Source organism: Lolium perenne, chromosome 7, assembly GCF_019359855.2.
Source record: "Lolium perenne isolate Kyuss_39 chromosome 7, Kyuss_2.0, whole genome shotgun sequence".
Taxonomy (NCBI): Eukaryota; Viridiplantae; Streptophyta; class Magnoliopsida; order Poales; family Poaceae; genus Lolium; species Lolium perenne.
In genome coordinates this window covers 120,441,779-120,454,785 of record NC_067250.2, presented here as the reverse complement: position 1 = coordinate 120,454,785, position 13,007 = coordinate 120,441,779, and positions in this window count along the sequence as shown.

Sequence of the window (13,007 nt, the reverse complement as noted above, 5' to 3'; positions counted from 1 at the left end):
AGGTGGAGCCGAGGGATTCGTGCTATACAAGTTACAGAGTCCGGGACGGTTTCTAACTCATCCCGCCAGATTACAAATAACATTTCCTATTACAACTCTTAACTTTCCTTAATATAGCTTGGGCTCCCGGATCTTCTTATTCTTCGGGTAGTGGGCCTCCAGTAAACCCCGGGTACCATCTTCGGCAGGCCCATTTGGGATGCCTATGTCAGTAGCCCCCGAGATTTTGCTTGAATCGTAGAATCAGGGAAAATCTCCACTGTTTATTTTTATTCGAAAGCTTTAACTTTTTTTTATATTTCCTCACATAAAATTCTATATTGTACAGGGATAATGGTAGTTGGGGCTAGTTCATCTGACGGATCAGGTACTAGTTAACTGCTCTAGTGGCAATCCGCAAAAACCTACTTCAAAATCACGTCCCTGGACATGATCTCGGATATCGGTGTAAACTTCGACAGTGCCGCTTAAGGTCTTACCATTCTGTCGAGTCCCCGATCAAATTTATCGGGTACCTAACGCGTCCGTTAGGATTTTCTTCGTATCTGTTGATACGGATAAAAGTAGCAGAGCGCAGATCTTCGGCGATGCCACGCCCAGCAGAACGGATCTGGGGTCTTACCTTCGCAAATTTGCGGCATTCAGAAATTGATCGCAACTTTGGCGTTCTGAGAATATATTGTCGAGTGCTTTTCCGGCTGTTGGAATGGCACATTTTATCGAGTCAAATATGATTTATATTGCTCTCCCGATGGGAGTATATGTAGAGTTAGTTATAACTCGAAATATACTCTCTTGCTTTTCTATTTTTCCTTTGTTAATTTCATCGGGCACGCGAACAGCGTTCCCGATGGGAGTAGCCCCCGAGGCTACAACCAAGAACTTGTGCTTGGTTGTAGGCTCGACATTTTAGTCCACCTTGTCGCTATATTGTCATTATTTCCCAATATGATCTCTCTCTTCTTTGGTTATCTCTCGGGTGCGCGAACAGCGCTCCGATGGGAGTAACTTGAGGCTACAACCAAGGACTTGTGCTTGGTTGTAGGCTCCCGCAATTTCTATATTGCCATACTCGAAATTTTACTTTTTATCGAAGTAGCCCCCGAGCGTTTGGGCAAAAACTTGTATTTGATCAAAGGCTCCCGAAGTATTTAATAATTCCTCCTGTCGCCAATCTTCTTTTATTTTTCTTGTCGACATGCTTCCCTTAAACAAAATTGCTTCATCTCTGTTAGTAGTCTTGATTTTTCTGCCTTGTGGGTCCATTGTTTCCACCAAGTTGACACGTCGTGCAAGTGGGGGACACACGTCCTCCGCTTTTTCTGGCGCACGTACGGTAACGCCTATCTCAGTAAAAATACCTTTTTACCCTTGTATCTAGAAGATCTTTTTTCACCACACGATTTCTTCATCCAACGGCGCACTGCTTCACCCGATTCTTATATAAACCTTTCTTCAACCTCCGTTCGCTCCCTCGCTTGCGCCGCTCATCTGTTCCTCTTCGCAAAAGCTTCCTCTGCGCCCAACTCTCTCTGATCTTCCGCACTCACGAGCATTGCTCTGCCCATTGCCGTTGATGCCACCACGCACGCGACTCACTCGCCACAGTACTCCGGAATCCAAGATGGCCGCCGAGGATCTTGAGTGGGAGAGATCTAAAATCTCCAACCAGGACACCAACATGCTGAAGAGGCTTGGCCTCATGAAGAAGGAAGACGCCATCCGCTTTCCCAGCGAAGAAAGCTACCCCAAGCCTCCCATGGAGTACCGGGTTAGTTTCGTTGATCACCTCATCCGCGGCCTTTCGGCCCCAATTCATGATTTCCTCCGCGGCCTTCTTTTTGTTTACGGGATTCAACTGCACCAGTTGACCCCCAATTCCATCCTCCACATTTCCATTTTCATCACACTCTGCGAATGCTTCCTCGGAATCCCTCCTAATTGGGCTCTGTGGAAACGCATTTTCTGCCTCCGCCGCAATGGCTCCCACAACGTCACCTATAACATAGGCGGCGTTGTTATCTGTGTCCGAACTGATGTCGATTATTTCGACGTCAAATTTCCTGATTCTGTCCAAGGATGGCGCAAAAAGTGGCTCTACATTCACGAAGAAAGCGCCAACTCTGTTGAACACAACATAATTCCTTTCGACGGAAGTGCCAGAATTCAGCGTCGCCGCTCCTGGGATGCCGAAGCTTCCGAAGAAGAGAAAAGGCGACAGAGGCACTCATGTGTCGTATTCCTCAGCTTCAAAACACTCGAGGCAAAGAGCTGTCTGGTGTTCAAATCATCTGCCTACTTCCTTAGGATTAGAGTGCAGCCTCTTCGAGCTCGCAAAAATCCCCTTTGGACATATTACGGTGAAAGCGCCGCCAACAGAAGCTCCTGTGATCTTTCTGCAAAAGACTTGGAGAAGTTGATTCGAAGAGTTTCTCGCCTGGGTAAGGACCCTATTCCTTCCTCTTGTCGCGTGGAACCATACAGCTCCGCCAATCCACTCCCCGAGGTATTTTGTCTTCTCGAGTTTCTGTCTTGTTCCGCACTTTCTCTGCATCTCATTGTATTGGTATCTCTTTAATTTTCCTTTTGTCATTATTTTTTACAGAACCATCCTACTATGACTTCCCTTCCTCCTCTTCCTGAGGATGGAGAAGTCGAAGAACAGGCTATCGTTGCCGAAGATACTCAAGGTTCTTCTATTCCCGAAAGTGAAGTCGCGGGTTCTCACAAATCTGCGGCTTCCCGTGAAAAAGAAATTGAGTCTGAAGCCAGTGAGTCGACGCAATCCCTTCCTCCTGCTGTTTCTCCAAGGAACAAAAGGAAAAGGAATGATGCCGAGGATTCTGGCACCTCTAAGGCTGAAGAAGTTGTTCCTTCTCATCCGAAGGCAGCTTATGATCCTTATATTGAATCCCTCGTCAGCTCGTAAGTCGTCTTTATTTCTCCCTATTTTTGTACTCGAAATATTTATCTTGCCTTGCTTTTTATGCTGCCGATTTTTTGATCAACAGTGATGACGAGGAAGAAGTACCAACTACTGACGTGGCTCCTCGGACAAGCACGTCACGTACTGTACTTGCCTCAGACACGCTAGTTGAAGGAGAAGAAACCTCGCCTCCTCAACAAAACGTCGTCACCACAACTCCACCAGCAAGCCCCCTTGCTCCTTCACCAAAAAGGTCAAGGGTTGAAAAGATTGTTGAACCTGCCCCTCAGTTAGGCGGTTAAATGCGACTCTGCTCTTAGATGATGTAAGCTTGTCGACATCTATATTTTCCTTATTTTGTTTTTTACGCCTTCACTCTCTTTTTCATGCCGATGTTTCTCTTGCTGTGTTCGTCTTGAATAGCCCATGATCAAAGAGCTTCTCCGCATCGGATCCCAATTTATTGGGTACCGTGAATATGCTAACAGAGCCGAAGGTAACGACTTTTATACTTGCCGTTTTTCCTTGACTTTTTGCTCCTGTTGCTTGTCGCGATTTTTGATCTTTCTTCTCTCTTTTTTTCATATCTCGACAGAGAAACTTGCAGAGGCCAACGAACGTGCCGACGCACTTGCTCAAAAACTTGAGCAAAGTGAAGCGGCTCGCAAGAAAGCCGAACTCGCTGCTAGCGAAGCCAAGGCCGAAGCTGATGAAGCCAAGGTGAAAGCTGCTGGTGTCGAGGATCTGCAGAAAAAACTTGAGGATGCTACATCTGCCTTAGACGAGCACAAAGCTGCGCAAGCTTCTCGTGAACAAGGGATCCTCAAGCGCCTGAAAACCCAAAGTCGCCGCACTTTCAGTAATATTGCTGACCCCTTCTATTTTTATGAGAATCATTGTTTCTTGTTGCTTGACCAACGCTTTGTTTCCTTGATAGCCCAAACAAACCAAGACTTTGATCTGACGAATCCTGTCGATGACCCTCTCCTTGACGCACTTTCTTATCTGGAGCTTCATGGGTCCGAGATTCGTGAGGGCGTGTCAAATGCTAATGCGGTATTGTCGGCATTGTTCCCCTACTTCTTCCCGAAGAAAGAGGAGCCCGCGACTTTCCTTAACCTTGCCAAGATGTTCAATTCACCGGAAGACCTTGGACTGAAGATGCGCCAAGAAAATATGAATGTTGCCGTTGAAAACACTGTCGCTTTGGTTGCTGACAGTCAACAGACTATTGACTGGATGAAAGTTGGCGACACCGAGCAGATAGAGCAATCAAGGTGGAAGTCGCTGATTAAGGCAGCCAAGCCCAATACAAAGAAGATCTTGGCCTATCTCGGGATTAAACCAGCGTCGACTCCTAGCTCATCAAGGCCGGAGGTCTAGTTGCATGCCTTTGTTTTTCTTTCTATGTTTCTTTTGCTCTTGTCGCCAAAGTAGTCATTTGGCGACACGTACTTCCTTAGCTCTTCTGTAATGCCTTTGTAATTATTCCGAGAAATTAATGAAAAACTCTATCTTTGCTTGCTGTTTGATGTTGTCTTGTTTAAATTTCAGTTGATATTTGATAACTATACTCCATCTTCCGCTCCTCCCAATATTTCGCCTTCTTCTTCTCGCTCGAGGAGAGCTTTTGCTGATATCTGCACCCGTCGACGATACCTTGTTGCAAGAACTGGATGAACTTCGACAACTTCAGTATGCGAAGAAGCAAACACTTGTGATGATGGAGCAATCTCGTAAGTCATCTGAAGCCGAAAAAATTGCTCTTCAGCAAGCTCGCGAGGCCGTGGCTGCTAAGGAAATTGCTGCTTCCGAGGCTGAAAAGGCAACTACTCGAGAAAATTTCATGCTCGAATTAATGAATGAGGCAGTCTGAGATATGTCGGGTATGCTTGTTTCATCCTCCGATATCTTTCATTTTCATGCTATGTCTCTTAAAGGTTTCCACTTCGTTGTTTTGATAGGTTCCTTTTGATGCTTTGCCGAGGAAGAGAGGGTAAATGCTAGGACGAACCTCCTTGTTAACCTTTCCCTGGACCATGGTTCTTTGTTTTGGGCTACCCCAGAGAGGACCCGCCAAATTGTCAGATTTCAAGATCGCACCTCTCAAACTCGCGATTTCCTTGACTTCTGTACCAAGACCTTGTCCATGGTTTACAACTCCATGTTTCCTCGGAACGTCCAACCAAAAACTCTTCCTGAATTGATGGAAAGATTCAAGGATGCTCGCAGTATCCATGATTTTGTCAAAGCTCAACTGGTAGCTGGCGCCAGATTTGCTCTTATCATGCTCCAGATCTGCCACTCAAATCTTGACCTTACCCAAGTTGTCGCGAAAGTTCATCAGAAGGTAAAACGTCGAAGAGTTGGTATTGACCGAATTAACACGAAGGTTTCGCCTGTAGCCGAAGAAATGATTGAAGACCTTCTTCGGATGGACGCCGACTTTTTTGCCGATGGTCACTATGCTGATTTTCTTGGCGCTGCTCCTGAAGAAAACAGAGTTACCCTTGATGACATACTGAATCAAGACTAGTTATTTTCCTCCTGTAGATAATTCTTCTTTGTAACCCATGACTGTGATTATATTGTGAAGCAATCATTATATTTGTATGTTTGTCTAGCCCCCGAGTATTTCGGTGACTCTTTACTGTATTTGTATATTGCGAGGTTTTGAACCAAGGCATTTATGTATTTATGGCGAATATGAGCCCCCGAGCTTCTTTATTGAGTACTATTTTGTATTTTCTTGACTCACGAGGTATTTTAATACCAAGGCAAGGTTTTTCTTTTTTGATGAACTGTATTGAAATTCGTCGGAGCGAAGACTTTGAATATGTCGATAAAGAGAAAGGTATATTGACACTATCTTTATTATATTGCAGCACCGCGAGCCCGCCTCATTAAAAACCTTTCCCGGCCCCACTCGGTGCCCCGAAAAAGGAAAAGAGTGCGTCTGAAAACTCGCAGGCGTTTCAGTACATTGAAGTTTTACAAGGACTATATTTCGACTCTAGGCATTGAACCGCCTGAGTTGCGCCACGTTCCAGGGGTTTGGCTCCTCCACCCCTATCTTCTTGTCCTTTATCCTGTATGCTCCTCCTCCGATTACTTCCGTGACAATGTAAGGGCCAAGCCACGGTGACTCGAGTTTTTCATGACTTTTTTGCGTGAGCCGAAGAACTAAGTCTCCCACCTGGAAAGATCTTGGCCGCAAACGTCGACTGTGGTAATTCTTCAAGTCCTGTTGGTATTTGGTTACCCGAGACAGTACTTCATCTCGAGCTTCATCAAGTGCGTCGACATCATCTTCTAGCGCTTTTCTCGACACTTCTTCGTCGTATTCGACGACGCGTGGAGAGTTGTGCTCTATCTCGATTGGTATCGCTTGCTCCATGAACCAAGAAAAACGGAGTTTCTTGTGTTGCTGTGTTTGGTGTTGTTCGGATGCTCCACAACACACTTGGTAGTTCTTCTGGCCAGGTATGTCGAGCTTTCTCCAGTGGTCCTAACAAGCGTTTCTTGATGCCATTGCAGATGATGCCATTGGCTTTCTCGACTTGCCCATTGGTTTGAGGATGTGCAACTGACGCAAAGTGCAACTTGATACCCACCTCTTCGCAATAATCTTTGAATTCACGGGATGTGAAGTTACCGCCGTTGTCCGTGACGATGTTGTGGGGCACTCCAAATCTGAAGACGAGGCCTTTTATGAATTTTATCATGGATGCTCCGTCTGGTGAATTTATCGGCTTCGCCTCTATCCACTTTGTAAATTTGTCGACAGCTACTAGCATATACTCCTTTCCTCCTGGCCAGGATTTGTGTAACTTGCCCACCATATCAAGTCCCCATTGAGCAAAGGGCCATGACAATGGTATTGGTGCTAGCTCTGCTGCTGGAGAGTGAGGTTTTGCGGCAAACCTTTGACACGCGTCGCAAGTTCTTACTATGTCCTTGGCGTCCTCGATTGCTGTCAACCAGTAGAATCCTGCCCGAAAAACCTTGGCTGCAATAGCTCGACTACTTGCGTGGTGGCCACATATTCCTTCGTGTACGTCCTTCAGAATTATTCTTCCTTCTTCGGGTGTAACACACCTTTGCAAGACGCCTGAAATACTTCGCTTATACAATTCTCCTTTGACCACCGTGAAAGCTTTGGAGCGTCGAATTACTCGTCTTGCCTCAACTGGATCGTCGGGTATTTCTTTCCTGAGGATGTATGATATGTACGGCTGCATCCACGGTATTCGTATCACCATGACCAGGTCCTGATCTTCTTCTTCTTCCTCTTGCTTTTCCTTGGTAGCCCCCGAGGGTTTCTTCTCCTTCTTTTTTGATTTTGTCGACTTGGTGGATCTCTCTGTTATCTCTTCCCAGAATACACCTGGCGGGACTGCAAGGCATTGCGACCCGATGTTTGCAAGAACGTCGGCTTCGTCGTTGCTCAATCTACTAATATGATTTACTTCGCATCCATCGAACAACTTCTCGAGCTCGTTGTACACCTCCTTGTATGCCATCATGCTATCATTGACTGCGTCACATTGGTTCATAACTTGCTGAGCCACCAACTGTGAGTCGCCAAAGATTTTTAGTCGAGTTGCACCGCAGGCTTTCGCCATCTTCATCCCGTGTATGAGAGCCTCATATTCTGCTTCATTGTTGGATGCGTTAGGGAACGTCATCCGAAGGATGTACTTCAACTTGTCGCCTTCAGGTGATATGAGTACTACTCCTGCGCTGACTCCTTCTAGTCTTTTGGACCCGTCAAAGTTCATGGTCCAGGTTCTCGACAAGTCTGGAGGTCCTGTGTTTTGCAACTCCATCCACTCTGCGATGAAGTCCGGCAGTACTTGCGACTTGATTGCTTTCCTTTTTTCATACGTGATGTCCCGAGGGGAAAGTTCTATTCCCCAAAGGGAGACACGACCCGTAGCTTCTGGATTGTTCAGTATATTTGACAAGGGAGCTTCATTGACCACTATGATCGGGTGTGCCGAAAAATAGTGGCGCAATTTTCGTGCTGTTGTGAACACTCCATATGCTATCTTTTGGTACTGAGGGTACCTTTGTTTTGAAGGTGATAAAACTTCGCTGACGAAGTATACTGGCCTCTGCACGCCATGGAGTTTTCCTTCTTCTTCCCTTTCGACAACTAGCACCGTGCTCACCACTTGGGGCGTGGCTGCGATATACAGCAGGAGGGGTTCCCGTTCTTTTGGCGCCACCAACCTGGGGGGTGTCGGGGTTGTGCGCTTGCAATCCTCGAAAGCTCTGTCGGCTTCTTCGTTCCACGGAATTTATCTCTTTGCTTTATCGGGCGTAGAATGGTAACGCTTTTTCTCCCAGCCTAGCGACGAATCTGCTCAAAGCTGCGACTCGCCCCGTTAGCTGTTGTATCTCCTTCAACTTTGTTGGCTTCCTCATTGTTACGATAGCTTGTATTTTGTCGGGATTTGCTTCAATCCCTCTTGCTGAGACTAGAAACCCCAGAAGTTCTCCGCTTTGGGACGCCAAAGGAACACTTCGTCGGGTTCAGCTTCAGCAGAATTTGTCGAGGTTGTCAAAAGTTTCTTTGAGATCCTCGATCAGTGTTGTCCCCTTTTTTGACGTTATGACGACATCGTCGATGTATACTTGCACGTTTTTTCCGATCTGTGTCGCCAAACACTTCTGCATCATTCTCTGATATGTTGCTCCCGCATTTTTTTAGACCGAAGGGCATTGTTTTGTAGCAAAACACGCCGTAAGGTGTAATAAACGCGGTCTTTACTTCATCTTCTTCTTTCAATCTGATCTGGTTATAACCAGAATATGCATCCAGGAAGGAAAGACGTTCACATCCAGCCGTGGAGTCGATAATTTGATCGATCCTCGGGAGGGGAAAGTGATCCTTTGGACAATGTTTATTGAGACACGTAAAGTCGATGCACATGCGAAGGACCTTAGTGTTTTTCTTCGGCACCAGCACTGGGTTTGCTACCCATGTGGCTTCTGTGAATATCTCTTTGATAAAACCAGCTTCTCGTAGTCGATTGATTTCTGACAGCATGGCCTTGCGGTTTGGTTCCGAAAACGCCGCAAAGGTTGTTTGATTGGTCTCGCTCTTTGGATCCAAGTTTAGGTGGTGCTCGGCAAGTTCCTGGGTACTCCTGGCATGTCAGCTGGACACCATGCGAAGATTTTCCAGTTCTCACGGAGGAACTCGACGAGCGCGCTTTCCTATGCGATATCCATGTCGTTTGCGATAGATGTCGTCTTTTTCGGGTCTGTCGGGTGAATCTGCACTTCTTTTGAATTTTTCTCGGTACTGAAAGTTGATTCTTTGTTTGGCCTTCCAACGTCTGGCAGTACGTCGTAATCAGTCATGCTTTTTGACGCTAAGTACTCAGCTTGCATCCCGAAAGTTTCTGACAGCCGGTGAAAATCCTTGTCGCACTTATCGGCTAAGGCAAAGCTTCCTTTGACTGTGATTGGTCCCTTTGGTCCGGGCATCCTCCACAACAGGTATGTATAGTGTGGCACCGCCATAAATCTAGCATATGCTGGTCGTCCCAACAGAGCGTGGTATTGCGACGGAAAATCCACGACTTCAAATTCGAGCCTCTCGATTCTATAATTTTCTCGGGTCCCAAATTGAACGTCGAGATTGATCTTCCCCAAAGGATAACTTGGTTTCTCCGGTGTGATGCCGTGGAACCTTGTGTCTGTTGGTTTCAAGTTTGCTAGGGATATGTTCATCTTCCTCAATGTATCTGCATACATAAGGTTTAAGCTGCTGCCGCCGTCTATGAACACTCGAGAGACATCAAATCCCGCGATAATCGGCTTCTTTGGCAGGATAAGTCTTGACTGCCCCGGTCGAGGAACTTGCTGCGGATGATCTGCTATTGTGAAGCCGATATCTTGTCCTGACCAATTAAGGTACTCAAGCTGTTGGTGGAGGCATTTTCTCTGCCATAAACACTGTCGTGAGATTACTTTCTGAGCTCTATTAGACGGCCTTCCTTTCTGAATCATCGACACTGCTCCGTTGGAGTTAGGATCAACATAAGGTGGTGGTGGAGGTGCTGCCGCTATTCTGAGCTGATGCCGATTGTCCTCTGTAATCGCGGGAGGAGGCGGCAAGTGAATCTCGCTTCTGGGTTCTCGAGGATTTCTCTGTGCTGCCCGCGCGTTAGCGTTCTCTGCATACCGCAACATTGCCTGAAAATTTCGACAGTCTTTCTGCAAGTGCCCTGACTGTCTTTTACCGTTGCTGTCGAGGAAAAAGTGCATCTGGCACGGTCCATTCATCATCTCTTCAGGGGATACGAAAGGCCTTGGGAACCTAGGCCCGCTATTTTGCCTATTGCGTGAATCATCCCTGTTATCACCTCGCTGTTCATTGCTTCTCTGGTAATCATCTCTGTTGCTTCCTCCTGTATTTGTCCGAAAACCTGCCGAAATTTGTCCTGGAGCGTCATAGTTCTGGTACTGCCGAGGAAATCTTCGCCTCGGTTGATAGTTTCGACCACGGTCCTCCTCTCGGCGACTGTGCCGTTTGTTATGGACAGCGTCTTCTCCATCTGCCCATTTATTTGCTATCTCCATTAACGCGAGATACGTCTTTGGATTGGTCCTTCCCAAGTCCTCGACAAAATCTCCACGCCTGACTCCTGCGACAAACGCATCTATTGCTCTCTCATCAGATATATTTTCTGCCGAGTTTTTGATGATATTCCACCTTTGGATGTACTTTCTCATTGGCTCATCCGGCTTTTGTCGACATGCTCTCAACTCTTCTAACGACGCGGGTTTTTTGCACGTGGATCTGAAGTTCTTGACGAACACGTCCTCGAAACTTTCCCAGCTGTCGATGGATCCTGGAGTGAGTTTCTTTATCCAAGATCGTGCGGCTCCACTCAAATGCACCTGGATGCTTTGCATAGCTGTTGCCCTGGTTCCTCCTGTCAGCTTCACCGTCTCCAGATAGTCGACTAGCCAATCCTCTGGATCTTGGAGGCCGTCGAACTTCTTGAAATTATCGGGTAACTTGAATCCTGAGGGGACTCGAGTTTTTCGGACTCTCCTCGTGAAGCATGGTAAGCCGCACATATCCTCGTCGTTAAGTTCTGGAGATTGCCGATGATCCCTTCTGCTTTGCCGCTCTCGTCAACCCTTGCTTGTGCTCTTTGTGTCCCTTGCTCCACTTGGTCCTTCGAGGTGCTGCCATGTTGCTGCTGCAGTCGTGGACTATTTTGCCTTGCCGCTCCTTCGGGAGGCGTTGATACAAACGCTGTCCCCATAGCTCCAACTCCTGCTACCGCCATATTGTACAGTGTTTCCCTTGGATCACCTGGAGGTGGTTTAGATGCAAGGATAAAAGCATGTGTCGCCATATACCCAGCCTCTGGTGTCTTAGGGATGATGTTTCCTCTTGTATCTATCGACATGAAGGACATGTCGAGGTTTTGGACCAAGTGCTCTCTTTCTGCTTCGGGTATGTGTTGCAGCCTTGATCTTGCTCTGTTCCGCGCCTCCCTGTGGCTATCACCCGTAGTTCTAGATTGTCGACTTAGATCTGCCCTTCTCCTGCTGGATGCAGAAGCTGCCTCCTTTCTCCTGTTCAACTCAGCTGTCTGTTTTTCCAATTCCCTGGCAGCTCGTGCGAGCCTATATTGATATGCTTGTAATTCCTCTGGTGTGGCCGTGGTAGCCATTGGTTCTGTACCGTTCATAGCTCTCGCGGCTCTGTCCCACGCTGCTTGTGAAAGTTGAACTCTATCTCGCGGCTCTGGCCCGACGTATTTGTTGCCCAGGCCTTGTCGCAGATTGGAGGGATCGACGTATGGATTTCCCGCATGTCGAAAGCCTCAGATGTTTCCTCTTGATCTTCAATGGCATAAATCTGATGATACTTTGTACTCAGATCTATGTTGGGTTTGGTGACATCATCGTTGAGATTGATGAAGACCTTGCCCACTGTGATAGATTTGTCGATGAAGTCATAGCTGTCGACATCGCTGGAGCCATCGCTTATATATGAGTCCGCAGATGACTCAAACGACATGTCGCTGAAGATCTTGGCGAGTTTCTCTCTTGCTCTGGTGCTGACGTAGCGTGTCGCCGAAGTTTCTTCTTCTCCTGACTCGGTTGACGATGCATAGCTTGAAAAATCAGAATCGACCGCCGACGATCCCGACGAAATCGGAATTTCGACACGATACGATCCCTCCTTCTCGACGCGAAAGTGAAACCTTCCGAACGTCATCTCCATGGGCTCCGCCAGATACGCATATGCATCCAAACGGGAGGGTGGGTGAGGAACAAAATCGACAAGACCAGCAGCGATCTGTTTACCTCGATCCATTGTGTTGCTTGCGGTTGACGATGTCGAAGATCTTGAGCGTGCCATCGAGATCAGATCCTTACGCCTCTAGTTCCCACAGACGGCGCCAATTGACAAGGTATCAACTTGCCAATGCCTATGGATTGTAGGCTAGGGTTTAGTTGGAAGTAGAGGGTAAGTAGATCTCGAAGGTTTCAGCCGAAAAGTACTCGACGATTATGAAAACTAGGGTTTGTAGACAATGATTCGATTTCTTATTCGTCCCTCGACTCCCCCTTTATATAGGAGGTGGAGCCGAGGGATTCGTGCTATACAAGTTACAGAGTCCGGGACGGTTTCTAACTCATCCCGCCAGATTACAAATAACACTTCCTATTACAACTCTTAACTTTCCTTAATATAGCTTGGGCTCCCGGATCTTCTTATTCTTCGGGTAGTGGGCCTCCAGTAAACCCCGGGTACCATCTTCGGCAGGCCCATTTGGGATGCCTATGTCAGGGAGATCTACCACTAAAATGGTTAGAGCATTGCATAATGTTAGAGAAGAACATTGGGCTGCTAACTAAAGCCATGATCCATGGTGGAAGTTTCAGTTTTGGACAAATATCCTCAATCTCATATGAGAAAATTAATTGTTGCTACATGCTTATGCATAAAAGAGGAGTCCATTATCTGTTGTCTATCTTGTCCCGGTATGGATGTCTAAGTTGAGAATAATCAATAGCGAGAAATCCGATGCGAGCTTTC